A 12,945-nucleotide genomic window follows, 5' to 3' on the forward strand; every position below is an offset into this window, starting at 1 on the left:
ATGGCAATGAGTGTGGGATTTTCCTCTGCAAAGGTCTGTGAAGCAGATGCGGAGGAAGGAGGACTGGCCACCAAGCTTTGGAGTGGTGAACCAGGCTGGAGGTAGGTGTGATGGCTTCTCAGGGACCCTTCCAATCCCAGAGTTTTAAGCCCACTCAGCAGAAGGCTACTTTTCACATCTCCCTCCCCAAGCCCTAAATGACTGCTGCATTTTTTCTCCTCAGTAACCAGCCTGCTGCTCCATTCCTGCGAGGCAAGGCCTGTCCAAAGGTCAGTATTGGCTGGGGGGTCAAAGGAAGCTTCCCACCCCTCTGCTTTCTACACACAGCACTTTTATAAAAAGTCATGAATCAAAGCCCCTCTGCTAGCTGTATAACTTTGGCCTAATGAAAAACCTCTCTGTGCAAAACTATTGTTGGTGGGTGGTAGCAGCCACCAGCTGGAGGTGGAATCAGGCTGGGCCCTGTGGCCAGGGATGGTCATTATAATGACCGTTTATTAAGCCCTGACCACATGCTAAGCACCTTAAACATACTTCCCTGACCCCCACTGCACCCCAGACTACATGAGATTACTATCAGGGTCTCCCAAAGCACCCAGCTGTCTGCCTTGACAGCATCTTGTACGCTGGCACTTAACTGCTTAGTTAGTTGTTTACAAGATGTAAACATGTAATGCATCTTCCCCACTAGACCGTCGCCTCCATGTGGGCAGGGCCCACCCTCTGTTCTATTCTCCACTGTCTCTCCAGTGCCCAGCACATATCTGGCACAGAGAAGGTACTCAATAAATATTGTCAATCTACATCATCTCTAATCCTTATGTTACAAAATGTTCTAACAGGAAAGGGAAAAAATTAACACCTGGCTTTGCCCTGGTCATTAGGAGAGGACTGACTTGACCTGGCTGGTAATAACGATAGCTTAACAATCCCAGCGCTTCTGCTAGTTCTTACTGTAGGTAAAGGTATAGGTCTAGAGTGCCGAATTCTTTTTTAGACGAATTATTTAATGGCCCCTTTATATCTTTTTTTTTTTTTTTTTTTTTTTTTTGAGAGAGAGTCTTGTTCTGTTGCCCAGGCTGGAGTGCAATGGTGCAATCTTGGCTCAGTGCAGCCTCTGCCTCCTGGATTCAAGCGACTCTCCTGCCTCAGCCTTCCAAGTAGCTGGTACTACAGGCGCACACTACCAGGCCTCGCTAATTTTTGTATTTTTTTAGTAGAGATGGGGTTTCACCATGTTGGCCAGGCTGGTCTCGAACTCCTGACCTCAAGTGATCCACCCACCTCAGCCTCCCAAAGTGCTGGGATTACAGGTATAAGCCACCATGCCCAGGCCCCTTTACATCTGACAAGGGCAGCCCACAGCCTAGTCTAAGACAGATTGTTATCCTTGTTCTGCAATCAAAAGTAATGAAAATTTGGAGTTTTCAGAAGGTCTGGGGGAAAGTATCCAGGAAAATTGGTCCCTGGAAAATAGCAGTAAACTAGGTTTGAGGAGACAGCCACAGAGACATTCTCCAAGGGTGTGACCAAGCAAGGGGAGGGTGTCTGACATTCATTTTTAACTTCTGCCCTGATCTGGGCTGCAGACCACCCCCTTTCTTAAAAGCCCTTGGTGGATGCCTGTTATGTACAATAATAGTAGTGGCTTAGCGGATGAAGAAGCCAACCTTACCGTGTGCACATGGGGCAAAGTGGAGTGGAGGCCAGGCGGCCAGTGGGCATGGCCCATACCCTGAGATCTTCAGAAATAGTGCAGATGGGGAGGGTTGTCATCAATACTTGGGCAATTTTTAAAGAAAATAAATGATGCCCTCAGAGAATTTCTACAAGGGGAAAATCCTTTGGAAGAATTAAGAAATACTGGGGGATGTACCTCTTCATTTCCACATGTCAGGTGAGAGCCTGACCCAGTATAACTGGACTAGAGAAGAAAGGCCAGTGTGTGGCTGGGACACTCCCATTACAGATATGGAAGAGGAGGCTATAGAGGTGGAGATTCACACAGACAAGTAGTGGGACAGAAATTGGAGCAGAGGGTTCCTTCAGGAAGGGAGGACTGAAAGTCCGAGTCCCCAGGCTGCCAATTCTGCAGCCCAGCTGGGTGGCCTCAGACCCCTCCCTGCCTGAACACCAGGCACTGCCAGAGGCCCTGCTTGGGGCAAAGGCGGCCCCACCTTCTCCTTCCACACAAAGGGGCTCTCCCAGCCCTGCCGTCTTTCCTATTTACCCACCCCAATCCTAAATAGAAAAAGTCCCTGTTAAATGCTCTATTAGAATGGTTATTTTGTTGAAGTGCCAAGTGACCTGCTCCTCCTGTTCCCCGCTTTCCATCCTTCCAGCCATCCCCAGTTGGGAGTCCATAAATAAAACAAAGGCTTTGTTTCTTTATTTTGATTTCCTTCTAAAATCTCAAACATGCAGGAAACACCCACCCAGCCCCAGATTAGTGGACTCAGGCAGCTGTCCACTGCGGTGGGTGGGGGTGGTGGGACGGGGTCAGTGAGTGAGGGTGGATGGGAAGGCTGTGATGCCAGCTGGCCTTAATTGCTTGGGAGTGCCAGGGCACCTGGCCTCTCCCGGGCTGGACTTCCTCAGCGGGAGCGTGAGACAGATTAGGCCTTCCAGCTCTGCCCCAGAACCTCAACCTGAGGAATGTGGGTGGAGAGGGAAGGCTGAGGAGGCATAGCTCATAGAAGTTTTTAAAAATATACGCCCCCAAGGCTTTAGGACAGTGATCCCACCCTCCTTCCATCATCTCTGGTTATAATAACGCAGACATTGAAAGAAGACCATGATAGACTGGTGAGAGCAGTGTTGGCCAAGAAAGACGGCTTTGCCTGTCTCCTCCTCGAGCCTCCATTTCCAGTGGAGTGAAAATATAAAGAAATGAATTTGTGTGTTATCTAAAAAGGGAGAATTTTCAAGAAGGCATGTTGAAATTCTAAAGGATTAGGAAAAAAAGCTAAACTGAACTAAAATTAATTTTGCTTTTGAAATGAATACATTATGCTTTTGAGAGGCAAGAATCTGCCGCCAACACCCCCAATAAATGGTCAGCTCCTAAAGGGGTGGGGGAGTCTCCTGAATCCACTACACTCCAGCAATCTCCCCACAAATCCACATGCCCACAAATACTTTTACATTTAATCTGTGTACTTGGTATACCAGGGCCAGCCTAATATACAGTATGCCGAGTAGTTTCTTTTTAAACACAAACTTGTCTTTAAAAAGGTATGCCTGTAAGTATAACACATATGTGGATTTCCACATAATCACATAGGCACTGGTTGTATAATATGTTCAACTGCCTTCACTGGTATGGCTTCCAATGCAAGATAAGCCCCAATAAAGCAGGGCCTTCTGAGCTCTCTCAGCACCCAGCCTTTGCTGGCTTTTGCAGCATCTCCATCAGAATGAGGAAAAAGGATCTGGTGGTGCTATTTTTTATTTTTATTTTTTGAGACAGAGTCTCTCTGTCGCCAGGCTGAAGCACAGTGGCGCGATCTCAGCTCTCTGAAACCTCTGCCTCCCGGATTCAAGTGATTCTCCTGCCTTGGCCTCTGGAGTAGCTCAGACTACAGGCGCGTGCCACTATGCCCAGCTAAGTTTTATATTTTTAGTAGAGACAGGGTTTCACCATGTTGGCCAGGTTGGTCTCGAACTCCTGACCACAAGTGATCCTCCTGCGTCAATCTCCCAAAGTGTTGGAATTACAGGTGTGAGCCACTGCATCCAGCCTGGTGGTGTTATTCTTTAAGGGCAACTCAGGGAAGGAAAATGTTTCAAGACATTCTCAGCACTTAATGAAGAGGACTTGGGGTCCCCCGCAGGTCCCCACTATCTGTTACGAAACCAGATGAAATCTTGGTCCCCAATAAGGACTGACAAGAATCTGCCCTGGATAAGGAAGCCTTTCCAGAAGTTTTTGAATCTTTCTGCACAGCTTTAAAAAGCAGAGCTTTACTCACTGTTCTAACTCATGGCAAACTACACACAAACAGGATAACATCAGGCTTCAGCTCAGGAGTCAATCAGCAGGTGGAAAGGAGAAGGCTGCAAACAGTTGGGTGAGAAGCTGCGTTCTGTCGTCATGGAGAGCTTCTATCTGCAGCTGCAGGGCTGGCTCTGCCGCCTTACTCCTGCTTGGCAGAGAGAAGGACCCAGTACCAGGCACCTGGTTTTTTCTGTGAAAGCTGCAGGAAGGCAAAACTGTGAAGTTATGGATTAGAAAGTAAGCCATCATACTTTTAGTTTCCTTCTCTTAAAGTAATCCTATACTTTAGAGTATATAATGTATTTTGTGTCCAGGTGTGGGGGCTCATGCCTATAATCCCAGCACTTTGGGAGGTCGAGGTGGGAGGATCGCTTGACGCCAGGAGTTCCAGATGAGCCTGAACAACAAAGGGAGAACCCATCTCTACAAAAAAAAATTTTTTAATTAGATGGGCATGGTGGCACATGCCTATAGTCTCAGCTACTCAGGAGGCTGAGGCAGGAGGATGGCTTGAGCCCAGGAGTTCGAGGCTGTCATAAGCTATGATTGCTCCACCGCACTCCAACCTAAGCAACAGAGTGAGACCTCACTGCTAACAACAACAAAAAGCATTTTGTTATCATTGTCATATAATTATAAAAAGAGAATTATGTTTTCTCTATCTTCCAAATATACAAACCTATCATTAATAGTATGGTTCAGTTTAGGCAGCTATGACTAAACCATGCTCTGCAGCCTGGCTAAACCCACAACGGTCAAGGCAGGTGTTTGTGAGGGTAGATGAACTTCTCTGCAAAAGGTCATAGCCAAAAACACACACTCTCCCCAGAGTGGCTTCTCCCCAGTGTGGTCAGAAGCAGCAAAAGGCTCTTTAGTCAACAACTTCCAGGGAGGCCCATTGGCATTAACTGAGGACATGAAGCCCCAAGAGAGAGCCAATACATGAAAACTCAGGAGCAAGGCTCCCAAAAGCCCATTGCAGGCTGAGGATGGGCCCAAACTGGCCAGGGCAAAGGATGAGTGGTCTGGTTTTAAGTCCAGCCCTACTGTGAAAAGGATCAAGTGCAGACAAAATGGTCACATCGTTCATCTTGGGTAATAGGTACATGGTATTTGTTATACTATCCTTTACACTTTTCTTTTTCAAAATTAAAAAAAAATAAAATGTGCAAATGATTTAGGGGTTCATTTGTGACTGTAAGATTAATGACAGTCAGGGAAGACTCCTGCCAGCGAGGCACTTGCTGCCTCTCTTTGCCAGTCAGCGTCTTCTGCACCTCTGCTGCCTCATCACATCTTTGTGCACAGGCTGCTCCATCCCTGCTCCTCATGAGGCCTTTGCCCACTGCACTAATTATGTAGAGCCACACCTCCATGGGATAGGTCCCCTAAGCACCAGGAGAGAAGGGATCATGACATTTTTGGTCATCCAGTGCTGGGAACAGCACGGTCTAACGGAAGGAGCACGCACTTCAGGAAGAGACAGACCATGGCCAGATTCCTTCCTGACTCTGCTTCTCTCAGGTTATGACTGCAGGTGACCTACTTAACTTCCTTGAGCCTCGGTTTCCATATCTATAAAAGGTTAACTGCATCTAACAAAATTTTTGTGAGGCTTAGAAATAGCGAATATAAAGTATACAGTACAAGGTCCAGCCCACAAGTCTTTGCTGAAGGAAAGATGGATGGAGAGATGGATCAATGAATGGACGGGTGGGTGGGTGGGGAAGGATGGATGGAAGAACGGATGGACATACAGAGGGGCTGTTTTTAAACCATGACATTTGAAGAGCAGTTGAAGAAAGTAAAGCTGCTCATGCTGGAGAAAAGCAGGACTGTCAAAGGTTCATGTGGGACAGGTTAAGGAAAGAAGGGAAAGAACTTCCCAACAATGAGAGGATCCGCAAATGCAGTGGACTGACTCAAAGGGTAGAGACACTGTGTCTCTAGAAGGGTCCAGGTGAAGTCAAAGACACACCCCTAATGGGCTGTCAGGGAAGGAAGGACTCCCCTTGTGGAAAGTTTCCCAGCCTTTCCTCAAGGGCTCACTTTCCCATTTGGGCCATATTTGTCTACTATTGTACTATAACTAGCTTAATCTGAAAACTACCATACTTTAAAAAATTTTATCTTTTTTTTACTTAAAATACTTCTTTAGCCTTAATCTGAGCAAAATCTCCATTAAAAAACTCTGTTTGTTGTGATGCCTGTATTTTTATAATACATTTAAATAAACCAGTATATAACTATTAAAATGAAAGATGCTGTGTCCCACCTAAAATCATCTTCCTCACCACTATGAGAAATGTGCTGTACGGGGTGTGACTCGACTTAATACAGTCAGGGGGCTCCTTCTGGGTCTAGGATTCTGTCCTCCGAAGGTTGCTTGAATACTGGTAATGCTCTTCATTCTTCCGGCCCTTTCTGGCCTCCCAAGCGTATTTTCATGTGTATATTTTATCTAATCCCCATGACGACACTGACGGCTGGACAGAGAAGTCACAGATGGAGCCTGGGCCCAGGCAGCACAGGATCCAGACAAGGCCCTATAGATGGTCACAGAGGCCAGAACCAGAGCTCCCAACTCTCCACCCACCCTCCTTTGTTTGGCCACTACAAGCTGCACAGCCGAATTCATTATTGGTGCTCTCCAAAATCTTACTAGCACTACAACCCATATGTAAATCATATTGTTTTATCTGTCAAGGTAGCCTGATGCCAGGACTATACCCCTCTGAGACTCAGAAAGTCACCTCAGCAACCGGTGATGACCCACATTGTCATGTAGCAGTCCCCACCTCGTGAAGCTACCAAGAATATTAAAGACAATGATAGGGACATTAAGAAGCAAAATACAAAAAATACATTTTTATATATAATATGTAACCAAAAAAATCAAATCATATGGATTGGACTAGAATATAAAAAATATTTTTTAATATAACAGCAACAAAAAGAAGCAAAATACACATTGCTGCTTCATGACTCCTACAAGAGGAATGCCTGCAGAAAGCTGTCTTACATCATGCTGGCCAGCTGAACGGGCCTAGGGGCTCAGTGGTGGGAGCCAGGACAAGGAGGGCCAGGGTGGAGTCTCTGGGAATAGGTGGAACCAACTGCATCACACAGGTAGCGGGAATGCTACCTAGAGAACAAGAAATGGGGCACCATTGAATGCGTGGCGAGTGCAACGTGGTCTCCACCTCAGCCTGAACCTCATCACCTCTGCTGAAGCATGAGGCAGCACCAGCACTGCCCTCTTTGTCAGACCCACTGGCTGACTGCACAGACTTCAACTCACAGGCTGGGCAATGACAACTGTCCCACTGTATTTGTACTCTTGGCCCCCATCTCTGCCCTCTCACACTGCACTGGAATGGCATGCTGACTTGGCTGCACAATGGGCTTACGGAATAGGTCTGCCATGAACTTTAGAGAAGTCACGTGTCTTTAGATCAGAGATGGCTAAACTGGGATCCAGGGCTGGTTTTCAGAGATCCATGAATCCCCTGAATTATATGCCCAACTTTGTACATCAATGTTCCCTGGGCTTCTCATCAGCATATTGAAGAGGCTGTGACTCAAGAAGACAAAACCTATTACTCTGAACTCCAGACACTCAGCCTTTGTGGCTACCAGTCCCATGCAGGAACTTGCTGGAAGTGGCACTGTTATCCCATTCCTGTGTACAGAGACCTTCCAAGAGCAGAGACCATCTTTGGGAGATCTGAGCTCTGCTTAATCTTACTTACTGTTATTTGGGTTTTGTTACTTGCAGCCAAAAGCATCCCCATTGATTCAGTACTACAGGGCTCAGAGGCATGATCTAAGACTTATGAGGGCTGGCAGGGACTCAGAGTCCAACAAGAAAATTCCTCTTAAAGCTTGAATTCTCTGCTCAGTCCCTAGACAATGGGTACCTGCCAGGTGTCCCAGGTCTCAGGGAACTCCTCCAGCTCCTTTCTTTTTCCCGTCTCCAGATAAAGGTGACTGTACCTTCTATGCCTGCCCAGGGCCTGGCCGGTACAGAGCCTCTGGAACTCAGTGTACATCCTCTGGACACTTGGGAACATTCCAGCATTGCACAAGAATGCATTCCCATTCAGTTCACATGAGTATGCTTGTACAAACTACACAATGCTCATGAGCAGGTATGTTTTTCAATTGTTTTCAGGGAGACACACTCTGTTTGGGGGCATTTCATTGGCAGAACAGATTACGATGGTTAAATCAGATGTGAAATATATTATGGAAGCCACAATTCCCTGAGAACTCACTAGATCCAGGAGGCTGGTCAACATGTGATTCTGACTGAGGTTAGGACCAGTCATCCCAGGAGCCTAATTTATCAGAGGCCAATAGTCATTCCTGGTTCCAGGTGATCACTAGAGCTCAGGAACCAAACCAACCCCAAGGTAACTGACTTGTCACTTTTTTTTTTTTGAGACAAGGTCTTGCTCTGTCACCCAGGCTGGAGTGCAGTGGCGTGATCATGGCTCACTGCAACCTCTGCCTTCTGGGCATAAGCAATCCTCCCGCCTCAGCCTCCCAAGTAGCTAAGACTACCGGCGCGTGCCACCAGGCCCAGCTAATTTTTGCAGAGACGGAGTTTCACCATGTTGCCCTGGCTGGACTTGTCACTTTATAAGTAGCTCAGACGAACTGAGTGTGAAATACCAGTGGCTAGAGCTAATAATAACATGACAGTTAAACCTGTCACAAAGTGTCTTATGTAGGTGAAAACAGAGGTGGAAATTAGCAACTGTCTTATGGAGGAGCGAAGCTGACAACACTGGAGACAATCGCTTGCTTCACCAAAGGGCCTTGACTACCGCCTACCCCCAGTCCCGCCCCCAGCTTTAGGAAATGCCAAGGTCACATCTGGGGGGTCAGTTTCCACCAGAACACGAGGCTTGCCCTACACCTCCCTCCCCAGAGGCTGGCAGACCTCAAAAACCCCAGAGCATGAAAGCTCCATGCCTCCCACCCCGGCAGAAAAAGGACAAACTACACCATAAACTAGAGAGAAGCTAACTGGCTGCTGGGCAGGGTGAACAGACCTAAGGGTGAAAACCATTGCCCGAAACATTTTCAGCCCCAGTCAGCAGGGACATGTGATTTACAGGAAATTAGGAGGTTTATAAATGTTAGCAGCTCAAGTTTCTTCCCCGGGAAAAGAAGCAGGAGAAGCTCTAAGAACTGTATCTGAGAAAGTGCTTTGTTCACTGCTAAGCTTCTGACACGAGTCAGTTATTAACACCCACAGCTCACTGCCTCACACTTCAACCCACCAGTGAATGTCTATAGTGAATAATTATAAAACAATATATTACAAAACTCTAACACAGCCTGCACCAGGGCCTTCCCAAGCCCAGGACAGCCACGTGGCCAAAAGCATGGACTTCAGATATGATCTTGGGCAAGCTGTTGGCTCTTTTTCACCCCAGTTCCTCTATCCTTTATAATAAACAAAATCCTTCTGGAGGTGTCTTGTCAAGAGGTGTCTTGTCAAATGATGAGCAAATCCACTTCAAGTGCCTGGTCTTTGTAAGCCCTGTTGGTTGCTGTTATTACAGTGGAGTTTCAGAGCTCTTAAAGTCATATCTCCATCTTACTCCTGCTGCCAGACAAACCTCTGGAGGCCACGATTCCGAGCCTTGTCAGCCACCCTCTCTGGTCAGGTCCAGGACAGAGTGAGTCCTAGAGGAGCAAGGCCAGGGAGGTTCCACACCATCAGGGGCCACTGGGGAGTAGGGGCAACGGCAGAGCTCTATGATCAAGGCCCCAGTGGCCTTGATGGACTTTGTCCACCTCTCCAGACTCCGCTTTGCCCCAGGCCAGAACAGACCTCAGCTCCAGCCAGAGTCTAACTGGGTGTCCAGTGTATACGCTGGGGCCAGCCAGACATCATCTCCTCTAGGGGGCCTTCTCTCACCTCCCACTCTGGAGTGGGGACCCCTAGGGGCTCCCACAACCCCTGGGCTTACCGGATCTCAGCACTTACCACATTGGCTTGTCACTTTGGGCTCTTGTCTTCCCCGCAGGGCAGGACTGGCACCGTGTCTGACGCCCCAGCCAGGTCAGTTCAATGTATGAGCCCAGGCCCTAGTTGTGACCACAGCTCCAGCTCCCCAAACCTCCGGGGGCAGTGAAGGGTTGTTTATGAAGCAGGCTGTGTTTTATTATTCAGATGAATTTGTCAACTCCCTGGCGGATCCCTCCCCTCGTTAACGCCATCTTAAGGCGGGGGGGGGGGGGTAAAGAGTCCCCCTCCCACCCCTCCCCCCCGCCCCGTCCTGCCGCCCATCTACCCACCGGGTTCTCGCCCAGGCAGCCAAGGAACTGTAATTACCATGAAAGGGTCTCTTTGAGCGGCGCGCAGGCCCTCCCCACTGGGGTCTTGGTCGTGGCCGATTTCACGAACGCACACCGTTACGCGGGAGCACGCGATGGGGGCAAAAAGCCACGTACAGCCGGTCCCAGGGCGCACCCCACAAGCGGAGAGCGCGGCCGAGTCCGGAGGGCGGCCACACCTCCCGCCCCGGAACAAAGCGACGGCCGGGGCGAAAGGCGGCGCAGCCGGGCCCCCTCCCCTCCAAGGCCGCCCGACCACTCACCGCGCGCTCCAGCCCCGGCTCGGCTCCGGCACTCAGGCCGCCCCCTCCTAGCCTGCGCCGGTGAGGAGGCAGCGTCGCGCCCGCCGGGCCCCGCGGCCGCCGGACTGACGGCTCCCCGCCAGCCGGCCACTCCGGTCCGTCCCCGCCCCGGCGCCTCCTTAAAGCGACCGCGCCGCCAGCGTGCGCCCCGAGCGCCTAGTGAGCCGCACATTCCTTATATTGCCACAGCGCCTGCTAAAAATAGAGCTCCGCGGCGGGCGCGCCAGTGGGGAGCCCGGGCTGGGTGCCTCGACCCTGTCGCCCCCGCGTGCACCCCGGCCCCCAGGACGCGCGCCTGCGAAGTCCAGCCCACCCGCGCCGAGTCCCCTGGGCCAGGCAGGGCGCGCTACAGCGCCAGGGGCTGGGGTCGGCGCCGCCGCCTCTCCCGCGGCCCAGCACTTACCCGGGTCAGATCCGTGACGCCGGGGAGCTGGCTTTAAGGTGGACGCCGAGTGGGAATTCGACCCGGCCTCTTTAAGAGCCTCTGCGCTCCAACCTTTAAATCGCCGCTCCGGCCGGGCCAACCTCTGAGCCTACGGACGCCTCCCCAGTCCTAGGCGAACGTCCGCCGCCACCTTAGCTGCATTCCCTTCGAATCCTGAGACGTCTTTCTTCCCGATCCTGCCCCAGCGTCTCTTCCCCCAGGCCTTCTTGATGCACCGTTCCAGGGCCCAAACTTCGTTGGGATGGATGCGACGGGGACAGGCGACACTCGCGCACCATTTCATTGTTTCAGTTCCGCTAACTCCTCTCCAGCGGCGTCATTTTCACCCCGTTAAAAAAAATAAAGATCTAATTCAACACCATAAAATTCCACCTTTTGAAGTGTACGATTCAAGCCGGGCGCAGTGGCTCAAGCCTGTAATCCTAACACTTTGGGAGGCCGAGGCGGGTGAATCGCCTGAGGTCAAGAGTTCAAGACCAGCCTGGGCAACATGGTGAAACCCTGTCTCTACTAAAAATACAACCCGGCACGGCGGCACGTGCCTGTAATCTCAGCTACTCGGGAGGCTGAGGCAGGAAAATCACGTGAACCCGGGAGGCAGAGGTTGTAGTGAGCCGAGACTGCGCTACTGCACTCTAGCCTATGCAACAGAGTGAGACGCTGTCTCAAAAAGAAAAAGTGTACAATTCAGTGGTGTTTAGCATATTCACAAAGTTTTGCAACCATCACCATGAGCTAATTCCAGAACATTTTCACCACTTCCCACTTCCCTCCCCCACCCCCCACAAAAAGAACTACCCATTAGCAGTCACACTCCTCATTCACCCCTTTCCCCCGCCTCTGGGAACCACTAATCTACTTTCAATCTCTATGGATTTCCCTATTCAGGACATTTTCTATAAATGGAATCATACAACATGTGGCCTTTTGTGACTATGACTAGCTTCTTTCAGTAAACAATGTTTAATGATCTATTCATGTTGTAACATGTAGCAGTACTTCATTCCTTTTCATGACTGAGTAATATTTCACTGTATGTCTATACCTTTTGTTTATCCCTGCATCACTTGATGGATATTTAGGTTTCTACTTTGGGGCTACTGTGAATAAAGCTGCTACGAATATTCATGTACAAGTCTTTGTATGAACATATGTTTTTCTTTCTCTTGGGTATATACCTAAGAGTGGAATTCCTGGATCATATGTTAATTCCATGTTTAACTTTTGGGGGAACTGCCAAACTGTTTTCCAAAGCAGCTGCACCATTTTACATTCCCACCAACAACATATGAGGGTTCCAATATCTCCACATCCTTGCAAACACTTGTAATTGTGTGTCTTTTTTTATTCTAGCCATCCTATTGGGGGCGAAATGGCATCTCATTGTGGTTTTGATTGTCAGCATCATTTCTGAGGACATTCTTTTTGTGGGTGGACCTCAACAACTTAGCACCAGCTTTACACGTCCAGGGAACCCACTCCCTTCTCAGGTTTGCCCCAGGTCTAAGGGAGCCTCACAGTGCTGCTGGCTCTGCCTGCCATGCTGAGGCTCTCAATCCCACACAGGCTTCCTTTGGCATCCCAGCCACCCATGCAGCCATTTGGCGGGAGCTGCTGTGCACCCCCTGTGCCTCCACTCCCACTTGCTGCTCCAAAAGACCCTGTAGACCCCAAGTGTCCCCCGGGAAGGGGACAGCAGGTTGGGTGCCATCAAGAGTATCTCTCCTTGGCAGTAGGGAGTAAAAGACCTGGTTGGGGAGAAGGCTTGAGGGACAGTAGTTTACCTCGACTGGCTGGGTTTGCCCTGGAACCTGACTCCCTCGATCCCCTCTATTTACCACAGAACT

At 49.5% G+C, this 12,945-nt stretch overlaps 1 protein-coding gene across 6 annotated transcripts in view; it reads right to left on the minus strand.

The window, feature by feature from the left end:
- Nucleotides 1-11,728, minus strand: part of MRAS (muscle RAS oncogene homolog) — a 58,648-nt gene extending 46,920 nt beyond the window's left edge. Inside the window, exons 1-2 of one of the 6 annotated variants that reach the window (XM_030816762.1) lie at nt 10,350-10,594; nt 10,002-10,169 (exon numbers count right to left, since the gene is read on the minus strand). The gene's annotated coding sequence lies outside the window, so the exon portion shown is untranslated. Of the gene's footprint in view, nt 1-3,971; nt 4,197-10,001; nt 10,250-10,349; nt 10,962-11,056 lie in introns of those variants that run through there. The other 5 variants (XM_003265284.4, XM_030816765.1, XM_003265285.4 and 2 more) reach the window with 5 other exon arrangements.
- Nucleotides 11,729-12,945: the final 1,217 nt, after the last annotated feature.

Source organism: Nomascus leucogenys, chromosome 8, assembly GCF_006542625.1.
Source record: "Nomascus leucogenys isolate Asia chromosome 8, Asia_NLE_v1, whole genome shotgun sequence".
NCBI classification, from domain to species: Eukaryota; Metazoa; Chordata; class Mammalia; order Primates; family Hylobatidae; genus Nomascus; species Nomascus leucogenys.